The sequence below is a fragment of the Dipteris shenzhenensis genome, chromosome 12 (assembly GCF_047967505.1).
Source record: "Dipteris shenzhenensis isolate YYH24624 ecotype China chromosome 12, Dip_SZ_1.0, whole genome shotgun sequence".
In the NCBI taxonomy this organism is placed as follows: Eukaryota; Viridiplantae; Streptophyta; class Polypodiopsida; order Gleicheniales; family Dipteridaceae; genus Dipteris; species Dipteris shenzhenensis.
The window spans coordinates 40,510,168-40,529,675 of record NC_141607.1 but is presented as its reverse complement, the minus strand read 5'-3'; positions in this window follow the sequence as shown (position 1 = coordinate 40,529,675).

Genomic DNA, 19,508 nt, shown 5'->3' with positions numbered 1-19,508 from the left:
GCTAGGGATAAATATTTAAACATTTTGAGTTCAATCAAGAAACATGTAGGCTCTTGAAATTCTTTACGGTAACCTCACAAGTCCTACTTTGAATTTGTAGAATTGCATCATGCAACCTTGTTTTTAAAAATTATCTTCAATTTGATGTGTTGATATAGTCAAGTAGGTGGATTGGCTTGTTGGTAATTGTTTTCAAAATTTACTGGATGTAATCATTTTTTAAAATTATGTACTTTTTACTTTGTGTTTAATATGTTTTGGGAAAAAAATAATTTAACATTAACCAACACACAAGTCAAAATGTGTTTCAAAGCTCCATGCTTAATTTTGAGCTCTACTCTAGAGCTAAAATATAGTAGAATGAGTAAGATCTTTGCTTGAGTGTCATTGTGTGAAGATCATTTGGAAAACAATGTTGTTTCTAGTCTTTCATATTTGCTATATTGCTATTCCACAGACAAGTTTAATTCATCCAATTGTGTGATAAATGATCTAGAACGATGAGATATTTTGAACATACATGGGTTGAATGGCATCTAAGTATTGATGCTTGTGTTAGATTCATAATAGTTTATGATGATTATTCTTGGAAAGCTTTGGTAATATTTGGCTTCTATATTGTTTACTCAACTTGTCAGTGAGTAATTAAGTTGTAATTAGTTTCTAAATCTACTCAAGTAACTTGTAATTAGTGTTTGAAAGCTCCATGCTCACTAAAATATTGTAGAATGAAGTAAGATCTTTGCTTGAGAGTCACAGCGTAAAGATCATTTGGAAAATTAGCATGTTGGAAAAAAATATTGTTTCTAGTCTTTCATATTTGATGTATGGATCTTCCACAGATAAGGTGAGTTCATCCAATTGTGTGATGAAGATCTAGATGCTTAGCTCAGTACGTGACTATGAGGTTTTTTGGACACATGTGGGTTGAATGACATCTAGGTATTGATGCTTGTGTTGGATTCATAATAGTTTATAAGTAGCATGACCCATCTATGACGGGTTAGAGACTCGCTCCGTTGGGTCTCAAAGTTGGGATAATAAGTTGCCTTTGATTTTGAGGAATTAAATTTAAGGTTTTATTTATAACTTTAAGAAAATTTCAAATTGTATCTCGATTAAGAGTGTTTAGTTGAGAGAATTATATTTTTTGGCATTGCATCTCTCTCTCTCTCTCTCTCTCTCTCTCTCTCTCTCATATATATATATATATATATACACACACACACACACTTGAAGGTGATAGCTTGTGGCACAAAGGCCACATGTGTCATTTCATGGCAGTTCCATGGCTAGAGGCTTGAAGGTGGCAACTTGTGGAATTAATCCACAACGGCCACATGTGGCATTTCATGGTAGTACCTTGTCAATTGCCCACCCATTGTACTGCATGCCCACACCACACACATGGTTGTCAAGCTTGTGTCCTAGCCTTTCTTGTTACATGTGGAGTCCTTTGAGCCTATCTTTTAGAGCCCTCACAATGCACACATTAAAAAGACATGAATAAATAAAAGATAAACCCACCCTATCTAAACATGAAATGTAGAAATATAAATCAATATCGTATATTATATAATATTCTCTCTCTCTCTCTCTCTCTCTCTCTCTCTCTCTCTCTCTCTCTCTTTGTGTATGTGTGTGTATATATACATGAAATATAAATATATAAATAAATATTGTATATATAATATAATATATATATCTCTCTCTCTCAGCTCCAACAAGAAATGAAAATTAAATAAAAAGAATTTGGAAAAGGATTATTTTAAAAGGTGATTTATATGTGTGTGTGTCATATATAAATATATAAATTAAACATGAAATGTAAATATTGTATATATAATATAAAGTCTCTTTCTCTCTCTCCCTCCCTCTCTCTCTCTCTCTCTCTCTCTCTCTCTCTCTCTCTCTCGCCTTCAAAAAGAAATAAAAATTAAATGAAAAGCATTTGAAAAAGGATTACTAAAAGGTATCAAAATTGTTATGTGTGCGTGTGTGTAAATATTTAAACTAAACACAAAATGTTGAAAAAATTCATTTCATTTAAATTGTTCACCACCATCGCATCATGTGTTTGCATCCAACTCAGCCAGTTGGCCTCGTGGTTGATCGACAGGGCCGATATGTGACTGCCTCACAACCCCTCATTCAGACTTTGCTTCCCCTCTTGGTAATGTTGTTGTTGCTGATAAAATAGCAAAAGAGGCTAACCATCATACTTTGTCTATTGCGTTGCTAGCCGTACCAACCACTCTACCAGCGTGCAACCAATCCTTTAGCTCGACTGCTCTTTGCTATGTGCTCGCATTCTCTCAAGGTCCTTTATTAATCTTTGTGTCTTGTTAATTACAGTGGTAGTGTGTTCTCTCCAAGTAGTCTTCGAATTAGGATATCTCCGGAGCATTTCCTCTTTGTATGTAATAAATGCTTTTAATCCTTCTATTTCACAGTTAGACCTCTCATTGAATTCTTGTATAGGATCCCATGTTGGATACCTTCCCTTGCTAGGAATTGAAGTTAAGGGACTATAAGGTTCTTCAGGTTCCCATTTTGTATCATGAGAATACCGTTGCCATTGCATTACGGGTTTTTCATCTTTAAAAAAAAAACGAAAGTAGTGTGGATTGGTATGACCTGTCAATGCATCACCACCCGTTTGTATGAAAGGTAGAATGAAGCTCTTCCAATCATACATTCTTTCGAGCCTCTCACATACTGTACTTTCCTTACGACCACTAACTTGCCTGCCACATCTTCTTACCAAGTCATCTATTGTCTCCACATCCTTGCATTTAAGCTCTCTTGAGACTGTGCTAAAAACCTGATCGATATCCTCATGTGTATGCCCAACATACAAAAATCCACATTTGACCTCATCGATGAGCAACTAGCATGGAGCAAAATGCAAACATGAGTACATTCTTTTTTTCTCACCAGCAATTATCAGCTTGTATTCTCAAAGTCGGTGGTAGGCAACCTTTTTTAGCATGTACATTGTGAATTGCCTTCATAATAGATGTTACAACTTGATTGCTATCATGTAGATGCAAGGAATCAATCCATATATCTGCAAAGAACTTAATTCCATGCACTAACACTCCACATAGATGTGTCTTTAGAAAGTGATTTCCTTGTAATTTAGGTGGAGTGGCAACAAAACGAGGCAATGTTGTTGTATTCTGATCCATGCCATCCACAATAAGGCACATGTAGTCATCGGGATGCGAAATAGCTTGCTCCTTCCAAAATGCATATTTTTGTCTGGACTGTCGAATAAGGTCATGATGAGATTTTCGGTTTTTTTTGTATAATTCCCTTTGATTTGGACATGTTGCACTCTCAATCGCTTACTTTAAATCATCACAAACATTGCACTTTGAAATTTTTTGCCTCCTTGGGATTTTAACATATCCAAAGTTCTTCTTCCAAAGAGTATACAAAGTATGAGAAGAAGCTATGGCATCCCCTCTTTGCCTTTGGTTTTTAACAATAGAGTCAAATACTTCGCCCATTGGAAGGTGCATTTCAGTGATCACGTCACCGTTAGGGAGTTTGGTAGATATATGGGGTTGAGGTAAAGCATTTTCATGTATGAAGTCTTGCAAAATTGCTGCTGCCTTGACAGTTGAGATTCTTGATTTGGACCTTCCTCTATTACCATGAATGCTAAATTTGTTGCCACCCTTTGCCTTGGTGACTAAATCCTAATATGTACCATGGGATAATCCAGTAATATTGCGATATGCCTTATTGCAAATCTTTTTTCCATTTACGAGAGGTTTTACCTTTTGTCTTGAACTTAGCCTTTTATTGCCATTCTGAAGAAAGCAAGAGAGACTTGTGAGAAGGTATTCATTTCTTTCGCTTCCTCTACATTCCCTGATGTCTGCAAGATCAATGAAGTGCATACATCTTCGCTTGCAACATAGATATCCCAATGCATTTAACATGTTCTCCTCCTTCATTACTCTCTTCCTCTTTGGTTGCTTTTGTGGATCTGCCTGGATTTGCTTTCTCTTCATGCATATGTATGACCATTTTCATTTCTCGTGCACGTTGTTATCTGTATTTATGCACTTCTTCTCCTCACATTTGTTTGTAACCAAGCATCCATGATTGGTCGTTGCATCCTTGGCCATATCACAATCAAAGTTAAATATTGAATAATCCTCTGTTGATCTCATCCTCGTTTTTAACATACTCTTAGGACCATTCAATGAATTCAATATTCTACAAGAGTATTGAGAACCTTGAAACTCTTCCAAAGTATTGTGACCATCAGATATGCCTTGCATGGTCGATCATGCATTATCCACCGTTTTTCCCGTAGTGATAGGCACATCTGCAAAAAAACACGACCTTAGGTATGTTATCTGATCAAGTACTTATCGGATGGGTGTCCCTCTTTGAGAACATTTCAATACCACCTAGGTTGAGGCGTAGGAAAAGTATTGTGCCCATCAAATATCCTTTGCATGGTCGATCGAGCATTAAATAGTATTTTTGCTCTAGTGTCATGCACATTCGTAAAAAAACACGCTGCTAGGTAAGTTATCTGATCAAGTACTTATGGGATGGGCGCGTCACTTTACATGTAAGTCAATTCCACCTAGTTGAAGGTGTGTGAAAAGTATTGTGCCCATCATATATGCTTTGCATTGTCGATCAAGTATAAAACACTGTTTTTGCCTTAGTGTCATGCACAACCATAAAAAAACATGGTCCTAGGTGTGTTATTCAAACAAGTACTTATCAGATGGGGGCTCCACTTTGCACGCAAGTCTATTTCAACTAGGTTGAGGTGCGTGCAAAGTATTGTCACCATCAGATATGCTTTGCATGGTCGATCACGCATTATACAACGTTTTTCCTGTAGTGATATGCACATCCGCAAAAAAACACGCCCTTAGGTATGTTATCTGACCAAGTACTTATCGGATGGGTGTGCCTCTTTGAAAACATGTCAATACCACCTAGGTTAAGGTGTAGGAAAAGTATTATGCCCATTGGATATGCTTTGCATGGTCGATCGAGCATTAATTACCATTTTTGCCTTAGTGTCATGCACATCCGTAAAGAACACGCTGCTAGGTGTGTTATCCGATCAAGTACTTATGAGATGGGAATGCCACTTTGCATATAAGTCAATTCCACCTAGTTTAAGGTGTGTGCAAAGTGTTAGGCCCATCGGATATGATTTGCATTGTCGATCAAGCATAAAACACCATTTTTGCCTTAGCGTCATGCACAACCATAAAAAAACACGGTCTTAGATGTGTTATTCAAACAAGTACTTCTAAGATGGGGGCTCCACTTTGCACGTAAGTCTATTTCAACTAGGTTGAGGTTTGTGCAAAGTATTGTGACCATCGGATATGCTTTGCATGGTCCATTACACATTATCCACCGTTTTTCCCATAGTGATATGCACATCCGTAAAAAAACACGCCCTTAGGTATGTTATCTGACCAAGTACTTATCGAATGGGTGTGCCTCTTTGAGAACATTTCAATACCACCTAGGTTGAGGTGTAGGAAAAGTATTGTGCCCATCGGATATTCTTTGCATGGTTGATCGAGCATTAAATACCATTTTTGCTCTAGTGTCATGCACATCCATAAAAAAACACGTTGGTAGGTATGTTATTTGATCAAGTACTTATGGGATGGGTGCTCCACTTTGCATGTAAGTTAATTCCACCTAGTTTAAGGTGTGTGCAAAGTATTATGCCCATCGGATATGCTTTGCATTGTTGATCAAGCATAAAACACCGTTTTTGCCTTAGTGTCATGCACATTCGTAAAAAAAACACGCTGCTAGGTATGTTATTCGATCAAGTACTTATGGGATGGGCGCTCCACTTTGCACACGAGTCCATTTCAACTAGGTTGAGGTGCATACAAAGTATTGTGACCATAGGATATGCTTTGCATGGTCGATCACACATTATCCACTGTTTTTATCGTAGTGATATGCACATCCACAAAAAAACACGCCCTTAGGTATGTTATCTGACCAAGTACTTATCGGATGGGTGTTCCTCTTTGAGAATATTTCAATACCACCAAGGTTGAGGTGTAGGAAAAGTATTGTGCCCATCGGATATCCTTTACATGGTCGATCAAGCATTAAATACCATTTTTGCTCGTGTCATGCACATCCGTAAAAAAACACGTTGCTAGGTATGTTATTCGATCAAGTACTTATGGGATGGGCACTCCACTTTGCATGTAAGTCAATTTCACCTAGTTTAAGGTGTGTGCAAAGTATTATGTCCATAGGATATGCTTTGCATTGTCGATCAAGCATAAAACACCATTTTTGCCTTAGTGTAATGCACAACCATAAAAAAACATGCTCCTAGGTGTGTTATTCAAACAAGTACTTATTGGATGGGGACTCCACTTTGCACCCAAGTCAAGTTAAACTAGGTTGAGGTGCATGAAAAGTATTGTGACCATTGGATATGCTTTTGCATGGTCGATCATGCATTATACACCGTTTTCCCCCTAGTGATATGCACATCCGTAAAAAAACATGCCCTTAGGTGTGTTATCCAACCAAGTACTTATTTGATGGGTGTGCCTTTTTTCAAACAAGTAAATACCACCTAGGTTGAGGTGCAAGTAAAGTATTGTGCCGATCAGATATGCAATGCATGGCCAATTGAGCATTAAATACCATTTTTGCCTTAGTGTCAAGAACATTTGTAAAAAAACACGGTCCTAGGTGTGTTATCAGATCAAGTACTTATCTGACCGACACGCCACTTTTCATGCAACTCAATAACACCTAGGTTGAGGTGGGTGCAAAGTATTGTGCCCATCAGATGTACTTTGCATGGTATATCATGTATTAAACTCCGTTTGTGCCTCAATGTCATGCACAACCATTAAAAAACACGCATTTAGGTGTGTTATCCGACTAACTGCTTATCCGATGGGTGTACCACTTTGCGTGCAATGCAATACCATAATTGTTGAGGCTCATGCAAAGTATTGTGCCCATCGGATATGCTTTGCATTGTTGATCAAGCATTAAACACCGTTTTGGCCTTAGTGTCATGCACAACCGTCAAAAAACACGGTCCTAGATGTGTTATTCGACTAAGTACTTAGGGGATGGGCACGCCACTTTGCATGTAAGTCAATAACACCTAGGTTGAGATGTGTGCAAAGTATTGTGATGATCGGATATGCGTTGCATTGTCAATCAAGCATAAAACAACGTTTTTGCCTTAGTGTCATGGACAACCATTAAAAAACATGGTCCTAGGTGTGATATTCAAAAAAGTACTTGTCGGATGGGGGAGCCACTTTGCAAGAAAGTCAATTTCAACTAGGTTGATGTGTGTGCACATTATTGTGTCTATCAGTTATGCATTGCATGGGGGATCACACATTATACATCGTTTTCCCCCTAGTGTTATGCACATCCGTTAAAGAACACGCTCTTAGGTGTATTATCATACCAAGAATGGGAGTTCCACTTTGCATGGAACACCATACCACCACTTTTGAGGCATGTGCAAAGTATTGTGCCCATCGGATATGCTTTGCATGGTAGATTGAGTATTAAATACCATTTTTGCCTTGGTGTCATGTAGAACCATAAAAAAACATGATCCTAGGTGTGTTTTTCAAACAAATACTTATTAGATGGGGATGCCACTTTGCACACAAGTCAATACTGCCTAGGTTGAGGAACGTCCAAAGTCTTGTGTCCATTGGATATGCTTTGCATAGTCGATCGCACATTATATGCCATTTTGTTCCTAGTGTTATGCACAATCGTCATAAAATACATTTGCAGGTGTGTTATCCGAACAAGTACTTATGGGATGGGTGCACCACTTTGTATGAAAGTCAATACGACCTAGGTTGAGGCATGTTCAAAGTTTTGTGCCCATCAAAGAAATGTAGATACGATAATATCAACAAATTCTTGGTATGTCTATATGTGTGTGTGTGTGGCAAACAATTTTGATACAACAAAGGAAACACCTAGTGCACAAATCATGCACTTCATACCTTGAGTATTGTGTCAAAATAAAAGCTGAAATAAGCTTGTTGATGAGGATAAATATGCCCTTGTAAATACGCCCTTGAATAAAAGCACAGTTTTTATATGACCACGATAGGATCGCTTTGACACCTGTGATTTTGCCCACATGTAAGTTTGCAAATAGTATAATAATATATTAATAGTTTGCAAATGTGTATAGCAAGTGAGTAATGGGGAGTGGAAGTGGGAGTGAGGAGGGAGGAGTGGAATGGGAGAGGGGAGGTAACAGGGGTGTATGATAATAAGTATAAAAAATAGTATAATAATATATTGATAGTTTGCAAATGGCAAGTGAGTAATGGGAAGTGGAAGTGAGAGTGGGGAGGGAGGAATGGAATGGGAGAGAAATAAGGGAGTGAAATGAGTGAGGGGAGTTAATAGGGGATGAAAAAGAGGAGGGTGAGATGGGGAAATATGGGATTTTGGGAAATGGAAGGGTGGGATGGGGAAATGGGAGGAGTATGGGACGTGGTGGAAATGTCGGATGGGAGTGGTGGCAATGGGGGAGGAAGAAGAAATGGATGGGGGGAGGACCAATGGAAGATTGGGATGAGGGATGGGGGTCCACTGGGAGAGGGGGAGTAATGGGAGCCAATGGGAGAGGGGAGGAATGGAAAGCCAATAGGAGAGAGGGGAGGAATGGAAAGCCAATAGGAGAGGAGGAGGAAAACCTAGTTTTTCTTATATATAGTCTTCCTTCTTCATTCATTCTCCCCTCATTTCATTCATTGAAGCAAGAAAGCAAGGACGAGCAAGAAAGCAAGGAAGGAAGAGCAAGAAAGCAGGAAAGAGCAAGAAAGCAGGAAAGAGCAAAGTTACAAACTTTTTCCAGGTACTTGTAATTTTTTTTGATTAATTCTTTATCTAAGTTTTGTAGATTTGTTTTTTTTAAATTTGAAGAGAGAGAAAGAAAGAGAGAGAGGAACTAGAGACAGAGAGAAAGTTTAGAGAGAAGGAGAGGAGACTTGGGGGCCGCGGCCTCCAAGAGGAAGAGGGAAGTGGAGGGGGGAGAGATCAGAAGGAAAGGAGGGAGGGAGGAGAGAGAGAGGGGTGTTGAGAGATATGGTGCCATGAGCACTTGTAGAGCAAAGGTATGAGCAAAGGTATGAGCAAAGGATAAGCTGCCACATGGCATAGAGGAGATATCCCACATGTGAGCAAGCAAATGGATGTAAGTACCTCACCTATAAAAGGGAGGTTCATTTGAAGTAATATCAATCAAGCACTTTGCACTATCTCAAGATTCTCTTTATGAGTCCAAGTTAATCTATCTTGGAACCTAATTGACTTGAGATACATGTCATGAGCACTCTCTTCATCATGTTTCCACATAGGTTCCATCCACCTTAGAGCGCTCCATAGATCCTGAGGCACGCATGTTTTGTCATGGTATCAGAGCTTAGGTCTAGGTCTTTTAGTTTAGCTCATTAGTAATTCACTAGGATTGCTTCCATTCCTAGATTAGTTGTAGGTATGTCTTAGGAGCTCATGTTTTTCTCCTAGGTTAGTTTAGTGGTAGATTGAGTACAAATTTCCGTCCCTTGAGAGAGAAATTTTCCGTCCATCCATTTCATGAGAGATTCATGTTCATGCCTCTTGAGTGATTGTTCATGTTAGAGATTTGCTAAGAGATCCTTGTGTTTGTTGAGAGAGATTTGAGAGTAAAGCTTTCGAGAGGGAGAGAGAGCCCGAAGCTCTACCAAACCCCACACATCCAAGCTTATCCAAGCTTTTCCTACATGCAACCTCGGCCGAAATGCAAGCAACGAGCTCCTCAGCCAAGCTCTATAGATAAGCTCCTCTGCAACGGCAACGAACTGCATCCTCAACCTTCCAAGCGGACTCTACAGCAAAAACCACATCAGCGCCTCTCTGTCTACAGCCTAGCCAACAACTAAGCTCAAAGACCAGAGCCACGGGCTGTGCACATAGCTCTTGGGCTGCGACAACAAAGCTTGGCAAGCTGAGGGGAGGCATAAAAGGAGTGCTAAAGACAGTCAAACGAAAGGCGGCTCCCAACGGCTTCGTTGCAAGGGGAATCCTCACTACATTCGCCATGCTACTGCTTGTCAAATCATCTGCTACATGCTACGACCTTCCAGCACGCCTCTGAGCTCCTTGCGACCTTCCGAAACTGCAACGCTGTCTCCAGAGCCTCACGAGCTTCACGGACAGGAAACTCCTGCAACACCCACGGCCGAGCTGCTTCAACAGCGCCCAAGCGCTCCTACATCTCCCCTTTCACTAGCGACTGAATACGCATTCTCCAAGCTCATCTTCTCCCCATTGCGACGCCCGCGACAAACCTCCAGCAGCCGAAGCTTCTCCATCGGCCGTCGTCGCCATCGTCGCAGTAAGCTCAACGCTTATCTTTCTTCTTTCTCCAAGGTTCTCTACCAAGAAGACACGTGGCAGATAGATTCTAACCTTGGTTAACACAATGGTTGAATTTAGCTAACCTTGAGTTCAAAGACTCTGGTTAGGTTACATAGGGTTTGGTTCAGTTACAGGTTGGTTAAGTTTCAGTTTGGTCAAAGTTGTGCCACCTAAGCACAGTCCCTTTGTAAGCACAGTTTGGAATGCAGCATGTGAATGCCTGAGTCACATCATCAAAGGCTCTCTTCTTCATAGAATCTTTGACAAGCCATAACTTGCAATCCAGGAAGAATTTGGACATGCTCCAAAAAGGAAAAGTGATCGTCTTTCCGAGCTCTACGCGCCTGTCAGATCAGAATCATTGTATGCAATTAGACACTGCCAATATTGAAAGAATTCAATTGGTAAGACCTTTGCAACCATTGGAAAAAGCAAAGCATGAATGCAAACATCGATGTAAAAAGCAAGCCGAAAGCACAAGTGTATGAGATGACCATAGCCCGAAGCATGGCATCCACACAAAGCATCAAGGCACATGGAAAAACAAAGCATCATGCAGGTAGCTACACCAAACAAAGAAGCAAACGAGCCATCATCAAGCCATGAGCCAAAAGGTGACATTAATGGAATGTATTGAAAAGCAAAAACCTTGCCAACCTTGCCTATGTTTTGTAATCAAACCTGACCACCTGAGAGTAGCTATGAAAGCACCCAGGGGAGGTATTGACATGTAAAAGCCACACTTGACCACCTTAAGTAGCAATGCATGCACTAAGGGGAGGTGATGGATTTGTAACACACATCTGACCACCTTGCAGTAGCCAAAGGATTATGGCACCAAGGGGAGGTGTTGAGAGATATGGTGCCATGAGCACTTGTAGAGCAAAGGTATGAGCAAAGGTATGAGCAAAGGATAAGCTGCCACATGGCATAGAGGAGATATCCCACATGTGAGCAAGCAAATGGATGTAAGTACCTCACCTATAAAAGGGAGGTTCATTTGAAGTAATATCAATCAAGCACTTTGCACTATCTCAAGATTCTCTTTATGAGTCCAAGTTAATCTATCTTGGAACCTAATTGACTTGAGATACATGTCATGAGCACTCTCTTCATCATGTTTCCACATAGGTTCCATCCACCTTAGAGCGCTCCATAGATCCTGAGGCACGCATGTTTTGTCAAGGGGGTTATGAGAGAGAGAGGTGCGAGAAACTAGAGAGAGAGAGAGAGAGTTTAGAGAGAAGGAGAGGAGCCTTGGGGGCCGCGGCCTCCCGGTGGAAGAGGAAAGTGGAGGGGGGATAGAGAGGGAGGAAAGGAGGGAGGGAGGAGAGAGAGAGGGGGGTATGAGAGAGAGAGGTTCGAGAGGGAGGTGGGGGAATGGAGTGGTGGAGGGGGGAGAGAGAGGGAAGAAAGGAGGAGGCGGCGGGAGGGGGAGGCGGTAGGGGGAAGCTGCGAGAGGGGCAGCGGTAGGGGGAGGCGGCGAGAGGGGCGATGGTAGGGAGAAGCGACGGGAGGGGGAGGCGGTGGCAGAGGGGGGAGCGGCGGTAGGGGGAGGCGGCAGGAGGGTGAGGGGGTGGCAATAGGGGGAGGCAGTGGGAGGGGGAGGCAGGGTAGGGGGAGGCGGGAGGGGGGAGCGAGGGTAGGGGACAGTAGGGGGTAGGGAGGCGAGAGTGGGGGTAGGGAGGCGGGAGGGGGGAGTGGGGGTAGGGGGAGGCGGGAGGGGGGAGATGGGGTAGGGGGCGGCGAGGTAGAGGGAGGCGGGAGGGGGGACTGGCAGTTTGGGGAGGCGACTGGAGGTTGAGGGGACGGGAGGGGGGAGCGAGGGTAGGGAGGCGAGAGGGGGGAGCGGGGTAGGGGAGCAGTGGTAGGGGGAGTGGGGGTAGGGGGAGGTGGGAGGGGGGAGGTGGGGTAGGGGGCGATGGGGTAGGGGGAGGCGTGAGGGGAGAGGTGGGGTAGGGGGCGACTGGGTAGGGGGAGGCGGGAGGGGGGAGCAACAATAGGGAGAGGCGACGGGAGGGTGAGGGGGCAGCGGTAGGGGGAGGTGACGAGAGGGGGAGGCAGGGTAGAGAGAGAGAGAGAGAGAGAGAGAGAGAGAGAGAGAGAGAGAGAGAGAGAGAGAGAGAGAGAGAGATTAAGAGTGAAAAGAGGGACAGAGGAGAGAGAGAAAGGGAGAGAGGGAGGGAGGGAGAGAGAGGGAAGGAGGGAGGGAGGGAGGGAGGGAGGGAGAGATTAAGAGAGAGAATTCAGAGAGAGAGAGAGACAGAGAGAGGGAAAGAATGACAAATCCTAGCAGCCAAGAGGATAGAGGGAGGGAGGTAGAGAGAGAGAGAGAGAGAGAGAGAGAGAGAGAGAGAGAGAGAGAGAGAGAGAGAGAGAGAGAGAGAATGATAAATCCTAGGTAGAGAGAGAATTACAAATCCTAGAGAGAGAGATTAAGAGAGAGAATAATAAATCGAGAGAGAGAGAGGTGGAGAGAGAGAGAGAGAGAGAGAGAGAGAGAGAGAGAGAGAGAGAGAGAGAGAGAGAGAGAGAGAGAGAGAAATAATTACAAATCCTAGGGAGAGATGAAGAGAGAGAATGATAAATCCTAGCTGCCATGGGAGGGAGAGAAAGAGAGACTTGGGATAAACTAAGAGAGAGAATGAGTGGGATGAGGAGAGAGAGGGAAAGACATAAGAGTTGAGAGAGAGAGAAATTAAGAGAGAGAATGAGGTGTCTTGACTATGGCTAGAGAGAGAATTAGGAGGAGAGAGAGAGAGAGAGAGAGAGAGAGAGAGAGAGAGAGAGAGAGAAAGTTCAGAGGAAAGAGAGAAAAATTTATATATTTACATGTTTTATATTATACTTTTAAAATTTTATAAAAGAGTGAATTTATGGTTTGTTTTGAAGGTGAGATAATATTTATATATATATTCATCTTTTAAATTGAAAAATGTTAACTTTTCTTTAGATACTTGCTCTTCATTTCTCTCACATGCAGGTTTAGCCTCTATATCAAAACCCCTTCTTTTGCATATTTAAGCCTCTTAAACCCCAGCACATTAAAATGAACACAAAAAAAGAAATTATTTATTGCTTTTCTTCGCTTCGATGGTTGGTTTAGCATAGATTAGATTGCCTTAGAGGAGAGACAATTCTCCAAGTTGCCAATCGAAGCCATGCTCAAATTTTTCTAACTGGTTCCTAATCGTTGTTAGTCCCTTCACTCACATGTGGTTTCACACTCATAACGTGCTATTAAATAAGACCTTTTACCATTTACCAAGAAGTTTATCAATGGGCACATTGCATGAGTAGATAGCAGATATCAGTGGATAGATTACATATATCAGTGGACAGATTACATGTCCTGGGGCATATTGGAGCTTGATGACTATAGTGGTCATTTTATTTCATTGTAAATCTTTATTGGTTATTTTTATTGCATTTGTACAAATATTTAAGCTCATTTATTGTCATAAAAAACCTTGTAAAGCCTTCTACGCTATTTTTCATATTTATTGCCATATGAAGCACCTTGTAATAAGCCCGACCATTCACTACTTAACGAGTATTAGTGGGCTGCATAAGTGAATATTAGAGAGGTATACCAATCCTTCTGACTAGTCATGTGGCATGATGCACCACTGTCAATGATCCAAGGCTCATCTGCAGGTATATGAACTGCCTCCTTGCAAATCTCCTCAATTGCTACAAACAGCTCTATAGGTACTACCTGTGCACTGTTGCTGGACTCTTTCTTTACTCTATTCTTCTCATCTACAATCTTCTTTCAGCACTCATTCTACTTGTGCCCTGTCTTGTTCCGATAGAAGCACTTGATCTTCTTCTTTCTCTTTTTATCATCAGAAGAAGATGGGTTACCAGAGTCCTTATCCTTACCTTTCTTTGATCCGGTCTAGAAAGCCGAATCTTCTCCAGTCCTCATCTTTTGACACATCTCCTCCTCCAGAAGCATCGCGCTGAATCCTCAAAGTTGAGGGGCGGATTTCTGTTCTACGTATTCAGCACCGTAACAAGACCGTCATACTTTGGTGGGAGAATCCGTATGCACCTTCGCGCTAGATTCTCACTGGTGACGGTGATGCCAATCACAGTCATCTGATCGCGCAGATTCTTCACCCTGGTGATGAACTTCTCTGCCGCTTCAGACTCAGACAACTTCTCATTCGCGAGTTGAGTCTCCAGATTCTGAATCCGTGTCTGATTCATGGTCTCGTACTGATTTTTCAAGACCGTCCATGCCTCCTCCATTGTGGTGACATGTTGAATTAATGCCATGACAGAATCACTAACACTGCAGACAATAGAACACAGCGCATCTGCATTTCTTCTTGTCCACGTGAGAATCTCATCCGCAATTGGTACTATTTGTTGTCCTGCATTGGCTGGATCCGGCCGGCCTCACGTCCACCCTAGTAGCAATGTCCCAAAGCTCATATGTGCTTAGGATGGTCTTCATCTTGAACTTCCAGAGAGGATAGTTAGAGCCGTCCAACTTTCCACTTTCGCTGAATGGTGGGATTCGCAGACTTGCGGGCTGGGCCATCTCTCACAATCTGCTCGCAAACAGAAACTTACTACCAAATCTTCTTGCTAGAGTCCAGGCTCTGATACCATGTAAGAAAATAATACAACATCTATACTCAACAGATAACAAGATCTCTATGCAAGAGAGAAAACAAGATAGTATGGAGAATCAAAGAATTTGAGTACTGTAGAACTGATACAGTAGATGGCGCTGCCTCCCAACGGTGCGCTCCTGTGAAAGAAGCTTTGATGGCATGCTAGAAACAGTAGAAGACAGAGGTTGAATGCTAAGGAATAAGGGTTGCTATAGCCAATGATGAAATGGGCTTCACGGGCTTGCTCTTATATAGCCACCAATCGTAGTCGGTTAGGCTCAATTGGGTGGCCGACCTAGTCCGCCCAAAACGGTCAACTAGGTGTCGATCTCGAAATAGGCCACCGACCATACAATAGAACCCGTGCACAAAACAGAGCAATTGACCTACGTTCTCCGTCCGTCCCATAGCCATCCGGGATCATCTGAGGCTTCAAACGGGCCCCGCAACCCAAGAGTGGACTGCCCCGGGAAATGCTCCATCTACCCTCAGTGCGGTCAATCAAGGGATGCCTTCCCGCACTTGCATGTAGCCTAGTTGGCGGTGTGCCAACTCTATCTAAAGCTGTCCAGCCATCAAGCCACACATGGCCCCCATCTGGTGTCCAAACCAGGACCTACTGGATAACCGCGCTACTCAAATGCCTTCTCCTCATATGGGGGGCTTACAAGTAGAGTTAGCTAGTTCCCGCATAGTTACACGAGAGTGGAGCATTGATATCTAACATTTATTTACACCATCTTTCTAAGAGAATTGGTCATCTATTATTGGTCATCTATTGATGTTCTTAGGTGATAGTAGCTCAATTCATAAGAAGTTATGAAGATGTTTATGTAGACCACCTTTGTAAGAGATTTTTGTGAGGTTATGAAGATGTTTATGTAGACCACCTTTGTAAGAGATTTGGTTATGCATTGATGTCCTTAGTACTTAATCATCAAATCTTTGTTTTGAGTTATCAAATCTAGTTCAAAAAACAACATTACTAGTATATTTAAAATTTTTGGACTGTTTTTTAGTCCATTTCTCAAATTGGACTTTACACAAGTCCAAAAATTTTGAATAGTGTGTTCATATAACCTACAATCACCTTTCTTTCTTTGTAAAGAAAATACGGATGCCCTGCAATTTGGCCCACACAAGGAATGAAAAAATCACACTACATGGCACAAAATGGATTCTTTAGACATACACAACATTTTGGAGGAAAACAGAAAGCCAATACTTTAAAAGAAGTCTTCCAGTGGCTCTATCAAGGATACTACAAAGTATTTAAGCCAAGAATAAAGTTAGTACATCACAGGTTAAGCTAGCTTTCAAATTGCCTCAAAAGGAAAGAAGGAGGTAGATTTTGGAGAACTCAAATGCAGCACAAATACATGTTCAGTGGAGACACTCAAAGATATTTGTAAACCACAAATGGGTAGATAGAAGCTAATTGTTAAACCGTGTTCATCAATAGGTGTCATTAAATGTAACAAATTTTTTTTTTGCAATGAACAAGACTTGGATCTTTCATTCATAAGAAGTCATTGTATGTAACCATTGAAATATTTGAAATGTACTACATATATTTCTATTTCAAAATGTACATTGTTTTTGTCACAAATACACATGAACATAACTAAGACATCCTAAAATGACAGTGTTCTCACAATTCAACTCTACTTCTATCTTGTAAAATATACAATGCCATATAGGCTATCCTTCCAATGGTTTGCCAACTTTGCTTGGAATCCTTCTTGTGACTTTGATTGGAGACCTTTTTTTCTTGAGCTGAGGAGCAACCAAACTCTTCTCATCTTGTGCAAGAGTTTTTGTGGTCGTAGTTTGCTCTTCATCTATTTTGTCGGGAAGGGCCACCAAAGAAGGCTCTCTATTCCTTACGAGCTTATGCTTTCCATAAGCTTCCAAGGAGAGGGGATACTTTACACCACAAGCTAGTGTCCAGGCAATATATGTCAAAAAGTAACCAGCTCTTGAGCCTTGCTTTCCAGCATAACACCCAAAAATAATTAAAGCAGACTACTTCTATATCTCAGAATGATCTTATTTGTTTGCCATGATATAGGATGACCACCCAAAACTTTTGACAAACACTTGAAAAAATAAGTGAGAGAAACTCCATCATTGCTAAGCAATTTGCTAAAAATCAATATCTTTGCAGCAGATAGGTCTTTAATATAATGAGAAAGGCTTGATAGTTCACCAAGCCTAGGAATCCTACTTCCAACTGCCCTCAGGAGGAATGTGTCATCTTCAACGAACGACTGCCATACATGAAACAAACTTAGATTTAAAACAAACCATCAAATTGCATATCTAAACTCCAAATTCAAGAAAGGTAAGTGCCCAGTATATCATAACCAAACAAGGAGATACCCATCTCCTCCTTCCCCTCGTAGCTCTAACTGATATCCAAGCTTGTTGTGAGGTTCATTCGTCCTTGGGTTTCGTAGAAGATTGCCGCCATCCACCTCTTCATACATTTTGGCTTGCTCAAAACAGATGGACAATGCTTTCAAAGTATTGAATTTGTGTTGTAGCTTAACAAAGGATCTCATCAATCGTTACTTCCTTATCAACCATGCAAGATTGTGTAATAAGGGCAATTGCATAATCTTCTCTCAAATTAAATAGGCATTGTATGTCATACAACAAGACATACTCTTTTCCCTCAATATTGAACGAGGAAAGAATGGGCACAGTGAGGTCAGAGCTCTCAGCCTCAATGTCATCCACTAGGATGACATCTCTTAGGGTCTCATTTTTTAAGGCCACTTGGTCCAATGCTGCAATTGCAAGCTCCTTCTCTTTCAGGTTGATATTCTCTTCCGCTTCTAGTAGGTCTGACTTATCTTCTGATTCCTATTCCTCATCACTATCTTTTGTGTCCTCAACTGATCCATCAGCATACTGTACATACATGGCAAATGCAAGTGACTCTTCAAGTATCTTGCAATTACCATTGTGTACAGTGCAAATTCCCTTGTGGCAATCTTTAAAACTATCAAACAACTTGTGCATTTGATACCTCATCCTGTCATTTGCGGCAATGTCCTTGATATGTACAAAAGTCTTACTGTTGACAACTTTTGAACCTTCAACTGTCAGCTTGTGGAAGGATTCATACAAATCTCCAAGAAAATCCTTGTTCTATGTCAGAAGATACTACAAATCCATCTCCTTATTGAACATCTCATGGTATTTGTGATAGTGCATTTGGCATTTAGACTTTGTCAAAATTCAAAGAGCTGCAGTTGGGGTGACTTCTTTTCCTCCTTCTCCTTTCTCTTAGCAACTGACTGTCCACCTTTGTCTAAACCCTTGTCATTGGGATTTCTTCTCTTGACTACATCATACAAAATTAAAATTGAGTCTTGCACATATAGCTAAAAAGAAACAGAAGCACTCATAAAGAAATTCTTACTAGGAGATTGCTTCTCCCTTACATCATAAGCTGAGAGGTCAATGGTCTTCCTAATAGGTCTTGTTGCATCACCTAGATGGTTAGCTCCTCCTCTTTGAAAGTTTGTGGAAAAACGTGATATGACTGTCTTTCTAGTTAAATACACTGAAATCACATTTTCTAGCAAAACATTCTATTGATGCAAATAAACTTCTAGCAATAGTAAGAAATTTGCTCATAAACACGATATGGATACTAAACTAAAGAAGGCTCAAATTGCATTTTCAAGAAAACTCCTTGGCCACACAGTATTAATCTCTAGGCTCCATGTAAAACATCAGGTCCATACAAATTCAGGTAAATCCTCAAGATAATTATCTTGATCATTCAAAAGATGAAGCAAATGCCTAATAGCTGATGCAGTAGAATTAGGTAGATCAAGAAAATGCTTGGAAAGGTAGATCAAGACTGTGGTGTATTTAAGTACCTATATCCTTTCTCTCCATGGCTTTTGCACAAGTGTATGCAGGTGAGGATGATGGTGGGAGACAAGACCGAGTATAGTGTTGTCTAGATGAAGATGAGGAAGAAGATGAAGATTCAAAACTACAAGTGAGTTAAGTGTCTAGTGATTGCATGCACCTATTTTTAGACCAAGCCGCCAAACTTAATCATACCTCTTGTCATCTCCATCTCGAGTTTCATCTTCCTCCCTATAGTCTTGTGCTATCCAACCTCAACAGCTCTATCACACTAACCCAATATAGCTCCAGCTCCATCACCCAGAGCCACTACAACTCTATCTCAACCCAAGCTGACACCCCATCAAACTATCACCCAAATCCTCAATAGCCCTATCACACTGGCCCACTATAGCTCAAGCTCCATCACCCAGACCCACTACAGCTCTAGCTCAACCCATCAAGCTGGCACCCACTAAACTGTCACCCACAACCTCACCAACTCTATCACACTGACCCACTACAGCTCAAGATCCATCAAGCTGACAACCATCAAGCTACCACCCA